At 44.3% G+C, this 17,400-nt stretch overlaps 1 protein-coding gene across 2 annotated transcripts in view; it reads right to left on the bottom strand.

Moving 5' to 3' along the window:
* WWOX (WW domain containing oxidoreductase) overlaps window positions 1–17,400 on the bottom strand; it is a 976,221-nt gene that overhangs the window by 31,204 nt on the left and 927,617 nt on the right. The gene's annotated exons all lie outside the window — the stretch shown is intronic.

The raw sequence follows: 17,400 nt of genomic DNA on the forward strand, positions 1-17,400 counted from the left end.
CTTTAACCCAGAAATCCCAATTTTGGAATCTATCCAACAATATTAAAGCCAGCAGGATATTAGATAATATGCATAAGATTATTTACCGCTAGATTATTTACGCTATAAATACCGTAGTATTTATAATGGATAAAACAAGAATAATAACAAAACTGAAAAGAACTGGAGTGTCCATCAGTAAGAGAATGCTTGATTAAATTGGGGCTCTTCCACAGCACAGAGCTGTATGCAATCATTTAAAAAAACTGCTTCATGTATACACGTTCCAAATATTGTTAACTGAACAAGGCAAGTTTCTAAATAATGGGCGAAGTACTATCATATTAAAACACACACACATAAACTCTACCCCTACAAATGCATATATACTCCGCATATTTACATAAGCACAAAAGGTCCACAGTAACCACTTGGCCAAAGGGACAGGATTGAGTGAAGATTTTTAGCTTTTTTTCATATCTCCATATTGTTTGCAAAAAAATCTAACATGTTGAAAAAAATCAAGATGCACAACATTATCTCCACTGTATTAAAATGTATATGCCTGGGATAGGGGAAAAGACTAGAGAGAAATGTTCTCATATGCACCAATTGCTACTACGTAGAGTGCGCTGGAATTAGGAGTGATTTCTACTTTATTAAGTTCTTTTTGTTGATTTTCTAAATTTTCCATCTTGGGTATCTATATTACTTTCCTAATCCGAGTGAATAAATGGATGACAGATGGATGAATACACAGACAGAAGACAGGAAAGAAGGGAGGGAGGGATGAAGAGAGGAAGAAAGAAGTAGATGTAGCAATTCAATGAATGGACAGCCTCCATTTTTCCTTGCATTTTCTTCTCCAAGGAAATCAGGGCTTCTGAGGTTCGCGTTTGCCCCACGCCCATCTGCTGTCCCACGTCAAGGACCCACGTGGAGGCTCGTGCAGATGTGCAGCTGAACCTGATTACAGAGGCAGCAACATCTGCATGGCATGGTTTATGTCAATTCTATAATGGGCGAAACCCTCTGGAATTAATATCTGATGAAGAAATAAACCTGTTAACAGGACAGATTTATGGTATTCAAATTACTATTGATCCATCCAGTACACAACTCATAAAAACCTTCCTTGCGTGACCTTCCACCTTGCGCACGCTTAAGCAAATTATCTCTAATAAACAAGTACTATGAGGACCCAAGGAAAATGTCAACCTATAAATTACTGAGCTTCCCTCTCTCTCCTTTCTCTCTCTCTCTCTCCCTCTCTGGATGGAGATGGATGTTAGGCACCAGCATCTGGTCTATGCACCTTGTGATCAAGCCTAGAGATTCCCCCAAAGTCTTGTAACACATCAGAGATTCTTCCCTGTTGAACTGGGTACAACAGCACAAGAGCATCCTGCCTCTCAGTAAGCAATTCAGTGAAAACCACCAGACAGCAACCATCTCCTAAGAGCTAATGGAAATAAAGAAACGTAGTCTAGGAGCCAAGAAATATGGATTTGTATCTCGGACCTCCACTTCTTTACCTGTGTGACCTTGGGCAGGTCACTTTACCTCTATGCTGCGATTCCAACGCAAATCAAAACATAATCAAATAAAACAGTGTACTTAACCTCACGTGGTTAAGTTCCATGCTACTTGCTGAAATGTCTGCAGACAGCTTACACACAATGGATGGCAATGGACCCAAGGTCGGGGCTCTCCCAGCATCTCCCCATTCAGACAGGTACTGGATTCACGGGGCCTGGCCATACCCAATTCCCCCAAGCCCTAGAGAAGGGCTGGGTAATAGATTTATAATGGCTCCAATACAACGGAAGGGTAGGTCTGTCCCTCACAGCCGTTCAGGGGAACAAACAGGAAGAGGCTCTTTCATCTTAGATTCTAAGATCGCCCTGAGTGTCATCTTCATTCTAACTAGACCGAAAGGAAAAAACCAAGCAAATGTGGAGGATTGCACATTTGGAGGGTTTCCATTGGTCCAGATTGGAGCTGCTGGGCATCACTTTGCATGAATTGCATAAATTAGCATTCAGTCACTTGGCCAGGTATTACTGCCAGGGAGGGTGGGACGGAGTGCCAAGGTGTGTGCCCAGGAATAAGCAGGGGTTATCTAACATTATCTGTCACACTCAGCATTAGTGAAAATACAAATACAGAGAAATGTTGTCATGGGTTCATGTACTTATTCACCAGCCTAGTCCAAACCATCGCTTCCCTGGCCTTTGGACAAGTTTTTAATTTCATCTCTGAGCTTAACCTTGTGCTTTTGGAATACAAAACTCTTAATATGTTCCCCACAGTTTTCTTATGAGGTTTAAGTGGGATTATGACTTTCTGGTCATCATCTGAAGCTCAGTGGAGCCTGACCCTGAGAGGTGAGCGGAAGTGTGTAAAAGGCTTGCCTTTGGGATAAATGCATATCAAAACCCACCCGCGCAGGGAGAGCTTCTGCACACGGACCACCAGGATCACAGAATATTGGCAAGGCAGTGGCAGATTTGGGGCACTGATTCTTTTCACCACTGCATTTACCTCTCAGAGATATGACAAAGCCTCATTTTCCAAGAAGGTCTTGTGTAAAAAACGGGAAACGTTAATATTGAAGTTTCTAAACAGCTCTGTGTGACACCATGAAATTATTTTTTTAAATGAAGCACTTAAAGGTATATTAAACAAAAATGTGAAGTTCCTATCATTCAACAGAAAGAGAAGAGGGCTTCCCTGGTGGCGCAGTGGTTGAGAGTCCGCCTGCCGATGCAGGAGGCACGGGTTCGTGCCCCGGTCTGGGAGGATCCCACATGCCGCGGAGTGGCTGGGCCCGTGAGCCATGGACGCTGGGCCTGCGCGTCCGGAGCCTGTGCTCCGCAGCGGGAGAGGCCACAGCAGAGAGGCCCGCGTACCGCCCCCCTCAAAACAAAAGAAAAAAAGAAAAGAGAAGAAAATAGAACTGGAAACTAAAAGTCAGTGGGCCAAATTTTCTTGGTAATAATAATCTGTCAACCAAGCAGAGCATCAGATATGAAAGCACCCTGTCTTTGGAACACTCGAGTTACTTTGAAGTAGACTAGGAATTCTTAGAAGACGCACCAGAAGGATTGGACAGATGGAGTTTTCCATATCTAAAAACGGGTTGGCAAACTATAGCCCATGAGTCAAATCCAGCCCACTGCCTGTTTTTGTAAATAAAGTTTTATTGGAAAACAGCCACACCCGTTTAGTTACATAGTGCCTGTGTGTGTGTGTGTGTGTGTGTGTGTGTGTGCGTGTGTGTGTTCTCACGTGCGTGCACGCACAGGTGCAAGTTACAACAGCAGAGTTGAGTATTTGTAAGCAGACCGTTTGGCCTGCAAAACCTAAAATATTTACTATCTATCTCTTTGCCAACCCCTGTTCTAAAATAAAAATTGCGCTGAGATTGCTCAATCTGACTCAAATTTAAGTGCCAAGGATGAGCCGCAACCCAAACCTAGTTGGATAAAGCTTGGTCCAAATGAAGGACGTCTGCAGCTGGTTGTCTCTCCTCTCCCACTCCATTGCCCACTTTCAGAGAAAAGAGCTGGTGAATTGACGGGCAGCCACAGAATTTTTGGGAGCTGGAAGAAGAGGGGTTTAAGGGTGCTGTAATGACACCATAAAAGCTTTGTTGGGTTGCTTTTATGGGCCCGAGGAAGCTCACAGGAGCCTGACCCTAAGAGGTGAGCGGAAGTGTGTAAAAGGCTTGCCTTTGGGATAAATGCATATCCAAACCTGTCCGCGGAGGGAGAGCACACACACAAAAAAGGGAAATAAATGACAAGTACAGTACTTTAACAGGGAAAATTTCCTCCGAAAGGAAGCAAGCAATGAGGCCAGGCGAGGAATAAATGGTGTAGAAATGACAGTCGCGCTCTTCCGTGGGGCCACAGCTGCACTCCAGGCTGATAAGATCCAGCATGTGTCAGTTGCCATGGCTCTCTTTTCACACTTCAATGTGAACTCTACAGTGAGAGGGGGACAGGAGCAGCGAAGGGGAAAACAGTGGCTCAGAAGGACTTGTGCACGGAGTGTGAAGCCATTTCAATTTTATATTCGAAAGGACTTTGTAGGTGATCCCACGAATGCAATTATACCCACCTAATAAAAGCAACATATGCTAAGACAATTAAAAGATTTTATTATACATCTATTCATTGTATTCCATTTAAGGCAGGAGGAGTGGAAACAGATGAGAGGGAAAGGATGTGTTTCCCAGGAAGGGGAGCCAGGGTCGGCCTGTATTATGCCAGTGGGGAAATGAATGGGTGACAGTCTATTTTTAACACGAAGATGGATTATTAGATTACCAGGGCCCTTTTCACCTTGCAAAACACCAAGTCTCTGGTTTCATGACTGTATTAGGAGAAAATATAGCTGAAGACATCACCCTGCTTTCTTCAGCACTTGGTGTTTTGGTGTTCAAGCATAAAATGAAGACTCCCACCTCCCTACCCCAAGCAATGCCAGAAACAAAAAACTACGTCACTGGATTCAAAGTTTAATGACACGACGGCACATGGAAATCAAGCTAATGTTTTCCTATCTCTTCATTCCACATATACTTATTGGGGACCAAAGAGGGGGCCCAAGCTTATGCCAGAGACTGGAGATTCTCAAGAGAAGACAGTCTGTACCCTTAAGTAGCTCACTGTGACGGACTGCCAGCTTCCCACCCCAAACCCATTTGCATTTCTTCCTGAGCAAAGAGCTAGATTACGTTTGCCAGCCTACCTTGCACTTAGATGGCCACGTGGTTAGCTCTTATCAGTGGGATTGTCTGAGGGCAGTAAGTGGTATCAGCCAGCTGGTTGCGGATAGCCACCGGGAGAACGGAAACACGAGGTGGCTGGAGCCTGGGTCCCTGAATCACTTTGTGGAACGTATCTGCCACTGGCCAGGAACACCCACTTCTGCTGTTTCTCAGGTGAGAAGTACAGCTTTTGGGACATGAGCTATTATGCCTTTGGGGGGCTATTTGTTATTGCAGCCCAGCTTATCCTAACCAATAAGCTATGATACAGATGTGCAAACAGTCCACATCAATGTCATTTCCAGACTATGTAACAGATGCTCTCTGCGTACCTTGAGGTATGGGTACACAAGGGAAGAACCTATAGCTGAACTCTGGGGTCTAGGAAACTTTCAGAGAGAAAGTAACATTTCAGCTGAAACTCAAAGGCGTAAAGCATAAGGGATTTGACAGGCAAGGACAGAGGGAGGAAGGGAACTCAGGTAGAGGTTAGAATATGACCGGAAGCTCAGAGATGGGAAAGGATGTGGCCAGTGAGTGGAATGGTGAGTAATCAGAGGAGTGGGGGGGCAGGATGAGTGGGCGGAGGGGGTGAGAATGAATGGGTACATTAGGACCACACAGTAGAGGGGCTCACAGAAGAATGGGGGAATCATACGATTCACTCTGTGAAACGATCTTTTTGTTACATATCAGTCCCAGGACATAGAGCAGGCACACGAGTTGCCTATAACGCTACCCTCCTTGATCAGAATCAGAGCAAGTCCTCGCTGGGCCGTGGCCATCGCTGCGTTAGATTCAGCCCACGGAAGGCCATGAGTCCCGTGAACTAGAGTTTCCACTCCCTGAGATGCCTTAGCCCAGGAACAAAGAGTCAATCAAGGTGAAGTGAAAAATCTACCTAGTCATATCCATACAGCTAGAAATAGACACAGGTGGTCCCCATGGTTTGTGCTGCAGGGAACCAGAATGACCAGACGCACAGCTATGTGGCTGACCTGGTGGTCACGTGGAAATATAGACAAATCCCAACCAAAACAGACGTGAACCTGCACAGGGAATTCTTAAGACAGTGGACAGTAAGCGAAAGCAATGGTTTCCTGGCTTCAGAGGAACTAGGTTTTGTCAGAGCCAACAAGGTGAATCTCAAATTTTCCTGGAAAATCTAATCGCTGAGCAGTTTCCGAATGCCTTCCATGCATTCAAGGAATCAGTAGGGCATGTTAAACATGAGAGCTGTAAAGCCAGAGTGGACCGACCTTTAGTCTAGCTTGGTTTGGGGTTTTAGCTGGAGTCCACATAGTTTGCTCTGAAGCCCAAACACTAGAGACGTGGGATGCACGGTGCACGTGTAGGTTTTGGACAAGACTGGGAGGAGGTCGGAAGGGGTAGAAGTTAATAAGAGCGAATCTGCTGAGGGAGAAGCAGACACATCAGTGTGAGACGGATCCAGGCAAGAATACCAATTCTTCAGGATTATGGCTAATAACAAATGGGATAAACTGGGCAGGATAAGAAGCATTTATACAAAATGGCACCTAGAAAAGACTCAACGAAAGCTACTTTACTCAGCCTCCTCTTTTATTCTTCTTCATGACTAGGTGGGAACGTTTCTGCTAATGTTATCAAATGCATTACTCAACAGCTTCTGAAATTTAATCATGAGTCGTTTTGGTTAATTTCCTAAAAGAACACACCTGTGTTTCATTCTGCCTCAGTCCTTTGGCTGAAAGTTGAAATTCACCGGATATCAGTACACTCTTAATCTGGAAGGATGTGTCATGACCATCCAGCCCGGGCATTAACTCTTGTATTTTGGGGAAAAGACCATTTTTCAATAACTGCCTGACAGTTAAGGCAACAGAGACAAGTGCACAGCACTGACGACCCAGAGGCGTTTCATCCTGACGTTTAGTGCTCAGCTGAGTAATGCGCGCTTTCCCCAAGGACCACAGTGCCTGTATCGGCGTTGCTATTAACCTGCCCCTCAGAACTGTCCGCTCTACAAAGCCAAGGGACTGAAACTTCACAAGACCAAGTTCAAGTACATAGTCTGGCTAGACGTGAGTGCTACTTATAAATGCTTATCTCGAAAATACAATATCCAGCCGTTCACAAGTTTCCACGGGATTTTACTGGTGACACATTTTAAATCAGACTTTTTTCAAATCATAATGGTAAAACTTTTAACATTCTGAAAAGTGAAAGAAGTACCCAGGTATAGAATACATTTCCCTCTCTCCTCTCCTCCTGTTCATCCTTCTTTAATATACTTCTAGCCAGAGACTACATTCCACTTGGAACTCCACCTTTGTCATTAAAACTTCTATGATGAGTATTTTCCCCACCTGTCGTTTGATTTCAGTGGCTGTCTAACATTCTGCTAAATAGACCTACCATGATTTACGGAATCATTCCCCAGCTGTGGAACCTCTAAGTTGATTCTCAAGTTTTACTGGGTGGGTTAGTTATTTTTTGTTTGTTTTTTGCTTTGTTTTGTTGGTTTATCCCCAAGATAAACTGGGGAGCTTTATCTTGCCTTGACTATTGGTGTCTGTGAGCTGTGGTCTCTTTTTGTGTCTTTGAAGACTAAGGGAAGCAGGTTATGAAGCCTCCAGGGCTGACCAGTTCAAGTATTTGCCTGGAACACACTGAGCTTCTGATCCCAGGCTTTGTCTGTTAACTCATTTGGGTCCTGCATGCAGGTGAGTGAAAGAGACCCACGTGGACCGTCCCAATAATCAAATATCTGAACCGATGACTTCATTGTGCCCGAAACACACCAGGCTTTTGTATGCTTCCAAGACAGTTCGTGGATGGTTCCCTCCATCTGGAGTGTGCCCTTCCCATGCCTCTCAGGAAGCCCAGGAGGGGAGCCGATGAGATGAACCGATAGGGTCCACTCAGCAGTGACATACATGCATACGGACACGGGCCTGGAGACATGCACACACGTGCGTTTCAAACGTGACGATCAACATGGCTTTTATGCTGGAGAAGACTTTTCTGGGGAGAATCCTGGATCTCTCTCCAACACAATGAGATGAATTCACCACGGCATTCAAGTCATAATTTTACACTTCAATGGCCTTTTCACACACACACACACACACACACACACACACACACACACACACACACACACACACACACACACACACACACACACACACACACACCACAGAGAAAGAAGCCAACCATGTCTCACAGTCTATTTTTGCCATTGGTAGTGAGATTGCCCAATTCCTGGAGAAGGCAAACACGTCCCTAAAGAAGTTCCAGAAGTTCTATCTTAGGGTAGAAATCCTGGGCATGACTCATGGATACATCTACTCAGTGAAGAGCAGACACGTGCTGAGGGCCTGCTCTGAGCCAGGTACTGAGGGGGGGCTCTGGGTACGCAGATGGGGGGTGGCTGCTCTCCAAGAGTTTGTAGCCCAAGCAGAAACACAAGGCCTTGTGGGGTCTTAGCCACAGGTTAAGGAGGGCTATGCACTCCAGGATACATGTCTCTTTGCCTGATTCTGGAATCTGTGCTTCTGCACTAGAGCAGCTGCATCTATTACACACCTTCTCTGTGCCAAGTACCGTGCATGGCACTGGGATACACACGGTTCCTGCTCCTAGAATCTCAGTGTCAAGTGGGGAAATAGCAAACTAAGGACATCATCAGGGCAATGAGAAAAGTTCGCAGAGTATACAGCCAACCACAAGGACCCTAAGCCATCGCAGCCCCTGGCCTCAGCCTGCTACCTGGTAGCAGATCACAGCCACAAACTCACACAGGGGACAGTCCCATCCCTGCCCTCCGTCCACAGGCTCTGCAGAAGCTCCGCGCCCCTAAGAGCTGGGATGACCTGCCCGACTCGTGGCAAACTGCCAACTGCATTTGTAACCCAAGCCTGTGTGGATACAAAAATGCAGGAAGTCATCTTAAAAGGACGCACTAATTAGCTTCCTGGGATTTCAGATTTTAAAAGCTTTTGTGATCGAATTTGTTTCGGTCATTTTTTTGGAAAGGATGCTGAAGATTGGTTCTGCTGTCAAGACATCAAAAAACAAACAAGAAAAAAATGAGATAAACTTCCTGGTTTCCACACAGAACGCTTTCAACGGGAAAGGAAGGAAAGCATTCGCCGATGTGTTGATAAAAAGCAAGATGGCATTAAAAGGCCACGATGCACAGTGCAGGACCAGCCTCTCTTGGGAGGCTTGATCTGACATTGAGTTGCCCTTGAAAAGCATTGGTAAGCCCCCTGCGAAATCAGCACCCACTGTCAGAAGACCTGAGGGGTACCGTTTTCATTTATATAAAAGATTAGGGAAAATGCAAGCAAACAAAAAAAGAATTTTTAAGTTCTGAATAGAAAAATGATGTGAAGGATCACAGAAGAACTATTCTTATCAGCCACCCCCCACTATTTTCACTAGGAATAAGGACAGCCAATAGCGGAAAGGGTGTGCATAATAATTATATTTGCTCAGTGTGCAGCAATAAATAATAACTAGAATACTACACTATTACAGAAGTACACAATCATATTATTCGATGGGTCCTATAATTGAAAGTCACTATCGAAACACTTCCTTATAGAGTTAATCCCTTCCTCTGTGCAGCCCCTGAACCTTGTCTGTGTTTTTCCTGGGGTGCACACACCCCATGTTGTAATGATCTATCAGCACACCTGTCTTCCAAGCTAGCCCGTGACCCTCCAAGGCCACTGCATGAATTCCATCCATCTCACATTCTGTGTGCCTAGCACCAGACCACCAGCAAAGAATCACGATGGAATTGAACGTAGGCCGTTTCTTCTTCAAGTTCACTTCTCTAGGCTGGCTAACCCTTTGGTCTATTCTTGGAAACATTTCCCAACATGTCACATTTTTCTTAAACTGGGGAGTGTGGGGAATATGGAGATAAGTCAATGTATTTACCATTTGCAGGCAAGGCGCTAATAATCATCAACCCACAGGAATCTGCAAAGACGTGGCCAAAGTCAGGAAAGAATCATGAGCTATTATCACCCTCAAACCTGGAAAGGCCTCATCTCCTGCTTACATTTCTTTTTTTTTTTCCAAAAAAGGATGACCTTGCAAATTACAGCCTTATAAATTTAACTTCTAAATTTGGAAAGATACTAAAGAGAAAAAAAAAAGTCATGAAATGAGCTTGCAAAATCTTAAAGAGGGCATTTTACTATAAAGGAGGAAGTAGCTCTTGATTGTAAAAAGTAAGTTCTGTTTTTTCTGTTTTGGTTTTTTTTTTTTTTAAGTAAAATTTTTATCTTCCACAGTGGGATCATGCAATCATTTGCTCCTAGGTAAGTAATTCATAGTCAGATTTAATTTTCTTAATCAGCCATTACTTTACAGCATGAATAAAACTCATTGACTTATGAGACTGGTACCATCTTTATCCAAAGATAAAATTAAGTGGCGATATCAGTTTGGTTGTAAGTTGCTCCTTACAAGAAAAAGCATTAGGAAGCAGAGGAGGAGAAGGCTTTTGGAGTCAGACCTGCGTCAAATTCCAACTTTACTACTTGCTAGCTGGGTGATCTTGGGCAAATCACTTCATCTCTCTGATCCCCTCTTTCCTCAACTATAAATTGGAGATGACGACAATACCGTCAGGATAGTAGTGAGGATTAAATGAGATGATGTTTGTAAAAGGAAACATAGGGCATTCAAGAGAGAACTGTTTCCCCTGAGAAAACATGGATAGATTGGATGATTGAAGGGCATTACAGAAACTTCTACCAAGATGGAGGCAAATATAAGAGATCCCAACTTGTCTGATCTGGTTTGTGCTCATGTAAAATCTCCTTTTGGGAGGGGTAGTGAGGACGTCCTTAAAACTGTGATGCCCTTTATCCGGAGAAAGCTCTAATTCGAAAAGATACATGCACCCCAATGTTCACAGCAGCACTATTTACAATAGCCAAGACCTGAAAGCAACCTAAATGTCCATCAACAGATAAATAAAGAAGATGTGGTACATATACACAATGGAATATTTCTCAGCCATAAAAGGAATGAAATAATGCCATTTGCAGCAACATGGATGGACCTAGAGACTTTCATACTAAGTGAAGTAAGTCAGATTGAGAAAGACAAAATGTCATATGATATCACTTATATGTGGAATCTAAAATATGATACAGATGAACTTATTTACAAAACAGAAACAGACTCACAGACATAGAAAACAAACTTACGGTTTCCAAAGGGGAAAGGGGGTGGGGGAGGGATAAATTAGGAGTTTGGAATTAGCAGATGCAAACTACTATATATAAAATAGGCAAACTACGAGGTCCTACTGTATAGCACAGGGAACTATATGCAATATCCTGAAATAAACTATAATGGAAAAGAATCTGAAAAAGAACATATATATGTAAAACTGAACCACTTTGCTTGTACATCAGAACCTAACGCAACATGGTAAATCAACTATACCTCAATAAAAAAAATCTTAAAAATAAAATAAAATAAAATGATTTAAACACACACACACACACACACACACACACACACGACTGTGATGTCCTGCAGGCGAGCAGTGGGGTCTGGTCCGCAGAGCCAGTTCTGCTGAGCTACCTGGGATGGTTATTACCATAGGGTTTTTTATTTTTCCCATCTGTTTTTTTTCCATCTTTATTTCTGGGTCCAAGATCCCTGTACCAGGCCTGCTCTAAGAACTTCCCTAACAGATAGCAATTTCATCTAGAACCCTCTCACTGTTGACACTCAGGAAAAGGGCGCAGGGAGGATAAGGGAAGTCCCCAGGGTCACAAAGGGAGTCCATAGCAGAGCTGGGCTAAAACCAGGCCTCTGACTCTTGATCTGGGGCTTTCCAGCCACCCTGCCCACCCCCTGTTTAGCAGGCCCAGTCTGACCGCTGTGTGTCTTGATCACTCTCCTTCCTAGTTGTTGGCTGGGACTCGCGCAACTGTTTCTGCCTTTAGCTATTGGTGTGAAGCGGGAAGGATGAAGCTGAAATTCCCTTCCCGGTCCTTGATTCTGGGCTGTGAGGGCTTTCCCTGGCTTCGGAAGGACAGCGGGGTGACGGAGATACCGAGGAGGCCTGCCAGTCCGGTTTTTAAGAATTCCAAGAACGGGGCTCGGGGAGACCCTCTCCTCTGTGGCCACAGCCATGCAGCCTTTCTACACGTTCCTCCAGCTTGCAAATGGAGAAGTCAAGTGTCACCTGGCAAGGTCACTGCAGTTTATGCATTAATGGTGTTTTCTGGCCTCGGTCTTGTGATCTCTTTTTGTGCTCTCTGACCCACAATAGGCCTCAGACACGTGACAGGATAAAAATAAGCGACAGTCCAGAGTCAGGAAAATCGAGAGCCAGAAGCTACTGTCTCCAAAATGGGAGGCTCTGGACATATTTGATGTCTCCGGGTCTCAGTGCATCTCTTCCATGGGCAAAATCTACTGACTTTTCCGAATCGTGAAATGAAGGTCTCAGTGGGCTTGTGTTTCTAAAACAGCTATAGCATGTGCCTTGCACACGTGAGTTCATATATATAGACTCTCCAGAACCTTCTCTCTAAAGAAGCTCTGGGATCAAGATGTTTTACTGTAGGCCAGTTTTCAAAATGGAAGAGATCACATGATGAAAAACCTTTCACATTTTTTTTTTTTTTTTTTTGGCGGTACGCGGGTCTCTCACTGCTGTGGCCTCTCCCGTTGCGGAGCACAGGCTTGGGACGCGCAGGCTCAGCGGCCATGGCTCACGGGCCCAGCCGCTCTGCGGCATGTGGGATCTTCCCGGACCGGGGCACGAACCCGCGTCCCCTGCAAAGGCAGGCGGACTCTCAACCACTGCGCCACCAGGGAAGCCCATATTTTAAGGTTTTGTTCCCAGACATCTTTAGTTTTCTAAACTGTGAAGGAGTTAGAAGCCACAGCAGCCGACGGCGGTGGGGAGAGACCCAATTCCGGTCTCCGCTCGGATGCAAACGAGCTCTGTGATGCTGGGCAGGCTGACTGACTTCTCCAGGACTCAGTCTCCGTCTCCGTTTGTGTAGGTTTGTGGTTGGACTTCTCCTTCCCTGAGGGGCGCTGAAGAGTGACCTGTGGGATGACGGTGCCCGGGGTTCTAGTCGGCCTTTGGAAGGCTTACTGATCACTCACTGCCTTCCTCTGTGCTTATAGGCCACCCATCCTCCACTCTTGGGTAACAGGGAGCTTGAACGGGGTGGGAAAGTCGGGGAGAGAGACTAAAATAACAGGGACTGAATGCCTCCTGGCTATTCCAGCTGCACATGCGCCAGCTAAGTCCCTGGGGGATGATTACAGTTGCCTGAGAAGATTCCTTAACTCTTTCTGTAGAAAGAGCTTAATGAACAGTCTAGTGCCTCAGAAGATGCTGAGAGGTATTAAGAGCAGGGATTTTCTGTAAAATGGGGCAGCCGCTCTGGAAACAGCTTGGCAGTTCCTCCAGAAGTTAAACATAGATTACCATATGACCCGGCAAGCCCACCCCTAAGTTTATTCCCAAGGAAGATAAAAACCTATGTCCACATAGAAACCTGTGTTCACACCAGCAAGCGTCATAATAGCCAAAAGGCGGAAACAACCCTATTGTCCAACGAAGGATGAGTGCGTAAACACAATGTGGTATATCCATCCAGTGGAATATTATTCAGCCATTTAAAAAAGAATAAAGGACTAAGTGAAGTCAGTCAGAAAGCAAAAGACAAATACTGTATGATATCGCTTACATGTGGAATCTAAAATATGACACAAATGAACTTACCTACGAAACAGAAGCAGACTCATGGACGTAGAGAACAGACTGGTGGTCGCCAAGGGGGAGGGGGTTGGGGGAGGGATGGAGCGGGAGGTTGGGGGGAGCAGATGTGAGCTTTTTATACAGAATGGATGAACGACAAGGTGCTACTGTACAGCACAGAGAACTATATTCAGTATCCTATGATAAACCATAATGGAAAAGAATATAAAAGAGTGTATATATATATGTAAAACCGAATCACTTTGCTGTACAGCAGAAATTAACACAACATTGTAAATCAACTCTACTTCAATAAAAAATATTGATTATAAAAATAAATAAAGTACTGACACAGGCTACAAGGGGGATGAACTCACGAGCATTATGCAAAGTGAGAGAAGCCAGGCACAAAAGGTCACATATTATATGACTGTTTTTATATGAAATGTCCAGAAGAGGCAAATCCAGAGATCAGAAGCAGATTTGTGGGCAGGGAGGAACAGGGAGTGATTACTTAGTGGGTACGGGGTGTTTTTCTGGGATGATGAGAGAGTGTTGAAACTACAAGAGGTGGTGGTTGTACAACACCACAGATTTACTAAACGCCACTGAATTGTATAGTTTGTCTTATTTTTTCCTGAGATACGAACTGTAGATTTTAAATGGTTAATTTTATGTTACGAGAATTTCACAACTTTTAAAATGTCTGTAGAAAAAAGTAAAAAAGAGCAGAAGTCATTGTGGCCTGAGTCTGAATCTCAGCTCTGCCTCCTTTGATTTGTGTAACCTTGGGTAAGTGAGCCAGGCATTCTGGGCCACGGCTTTACTGTCTTTAAGTTGGAGAGAATGAGAAGACCCAGGACCCGTGAAGAATTCCATGAGACAGCAGCAAAGCACCTAGTTCAGGCCCAGGGCATGGTGGGTACCCGTAGGAGTTGGTTCCCTCCCTTCTGCTCTATCCCCTTATGTCTGACCTGCCCTAAAAGGCACAGGCCAACCCAGATCTTCATGTCATTAGGTGCATATTTTGGGACGGACCTAGAGATTATCAAACTAAATGAAGTAAGTCAGACAGAGAAAGACAAATATCATATGATATCACTTACATGTGGAATCTTAAAAAATGATATAAATGAACTGATTTGCAAAACAGAAACAGACTCACAGACATAGAGAACAAACTTATAGGGGGGTACCAAAGGGGAAAGGCTAGGGGAGACTAAATTAGGAGGTTGGGATTAACAGATACACACCACTATATATAAGATAATCAACAAGGACTTACTGTATAGCACAGGGAACTCTACTCAATACTCCGTAATAACCTATATGGGAAAAGAATCTGGAAAACAATAGATATATGTATACGTAATAACTGAATCACTTTGCTGTGCGCCTGAAACATAACATTGTAACTCAACTATACTCCAGTATAAAACAAAAATTTTTTTTAAAAGTATGAAAAAAGCACTAGGAACCATATGACAACCACACTTATTCCCACTATTCACCAGTGGAACTGTTAGCATTTTGTCATATTTGCTTCATTGCTTTCCCCCTTTAAAAAAAAAATAATGGAATAAAACATTTCAGATGAAGCTCAAATTGATGCTGTCCTCCATACTCAGCTCAGTATCTCTTTTGAGCAAATAAGCAAGTCCATTAATGGGTTAATACGTGGAGAGATAATTGATTCATTCAACTGGGCTTTATTCAGGGCCTACTATGAGCAAGATATGACCTACAGGATGCAGACACAGCCTCACGGGGCTTTGTTTTAATTAATAATTCGAGCACGCAGCGGAGGTGGCAGTTCAGAGATACTAAAAGACAGCGGCCACCATGTGCCCTGGTTAGCTCACCGTATTAAATAAAATCAGTGGTTTGCCTTCTGTACTTAGATTGCCGTTAACCAGCACAGCTCAAAAGAACAGTCCATCTCACATCTTTAAGACACTCGCTACCCAGCAATTGTGCTGTTAGGAAATTTCAAAATAGGGGCTATTGCCCAAATGGTGTGATTCTGCGCTCTCATAGATCTGCTATGGGAATCAAATTAGCTAACCTGAAAAAACATTTGGAAAATAGAACGCTAGACAATCATCCCCAGCGGCTCTAAAACAAAGGAGGATATGAAGTCAGATGGGGTGAAGAGGAGACAAAAAGGGGACCAATGTGAAAACTAATAAGAATTTAAAATACAACCTCTGAGGGGAATAATGCAATTTCATCCTCCTGTGTCTCAGGAACTGAAGCCTGGAAAAGCCTGGTTGAAACGCCCAGCTTGCTGAGTTGGGAGGAGGGGTGAAAAGTAGGGAGAAGACTCGGCGCTGGGCTTTCAGAAGTGACTCAAGTAAGTACCTTTGTAATTTCATGTTTCCCTCAAAACCAGATGATTTGTTTGCACCATAAAAAAAAAAAGTCAAGAATGGACTGTGGCAATACCCCGCCTTGTGTGAACGTTATGTGGGAGAGAAAGCTAGTTCATGCTGCTGGGGATACAGTTTTTTCAAAGGAGATCACTGTACCTGAAATGTAGGTAGTTATAAAAATGGCATTAATTTGCTTAGACCGAGCGATTTTCACAGGAGAGCAACTAGCAGAAAACATTATGAAAATGTCCGAGAGGACTGGTAATTGAGTTGATTAGTATGACCTTGGTTATGAAGGTAATAGAAGAGGGACCGGTGCTCAGACTGAGTTATAACCCTGTTCCCGGTTCAGCGACAGAGTGAGGGATTTAATTTGCTCAGGCTGACTCGGAGCAGCCAAGCCTGCCTGTGACAAAGTAATACAGTGACTAGCCGAGCTTGGCCTGCGCCTTTACCCTGACAGGGTAAACAGGACAGGGTCAAATAAGAAATGATGGACTGGGCTCGTGCGCCGCTTCTCTGCTTCTCTCAGCTACTGGCAGCATCTTCTGGACACTAAGCCCCAGGAAGCCCTGAATTACCAAAGAGGGAAAAGGACACGACTGCTCCCCAGGTGAAACAAAACAAAGCAAGACACCAACAAAGAATAAACATCCCACGAAGGTCTACACTGAATTCACTCCGGCTCTGTTTTCCGTAGTTTTTAAAGGCATTTATGAAGCAATATGCTACTGCCTGTGGTGGGAAATTTAGCTGCGTTAATCACGAGAAAGCATCCTGGGTCTGGCTCCAAAGCCCATGTTCCTTCTACTACACCTTCTTGAAAAAGGCAAACTTCTCCCAGTAACACACACACACACACACACACACACACACACACACATATACACACACACAGAGGAAGTTAACTCCGCAATCATAGATTCACTGTTGTTAATTGGATAGGGTCAGTGGATACCAAAGCGCTTACACTAAGTACAGAGACTCACTAGCACTGTAACTGTTGTACAGCAGTTCTATCCACTTTCATAGCTGTCATCACCTTCTTTACCAAGTTCACTGGAGGAGGAGATCTTAGAGGGAGCCTGGGATGACTGGTACTCCAGAAACAGCTACGACCCCCACAGAGCCCCTCAAATACAGGTTGAAAGTCTGTACACATGGGTCTCGAGCACCTCACGTACTATTCCTAATGAACGCGTATCAGATTTGAACTAGAGAGTTTTACTGGGAGAATCACAGCAGGGTATCATCTGCACATTGTTTTCCCTCTCTGGGGTGTGTGTGTTTGTGTGCATGTGTGTGTGCACGTGTGCGTATTTGTATGTTTTATGAGTCCCCGATTTCAGGGCTGTGGCTACATAAATGACAAAGGACCCAGAATCCCCTGTCTCCTTGCCTCTGTCACCATGCTTGCTGACCCTCTAGTGAAAAGGATTTGACCACCACATGCGAGTGGAATAAATTATCGCTGACACTCCAATATTTAATTATGCAGCTGTCAGAGCGGCCCTTTTGAAATTCAT

Source organism: Orcinus orca, chromosome 20, assembly GCF_937001465.1.
Source record: "Orcinus orca chromosome 20, mOrcOrc1.1, whole genome shotgun sequence".
Classification (NCBI taxonomy): Eukaryota; Metazoa; Chordata; class Mammalia; order Artiodactyla; family Delphinidae; genus Orcinus; species Orcinus orca.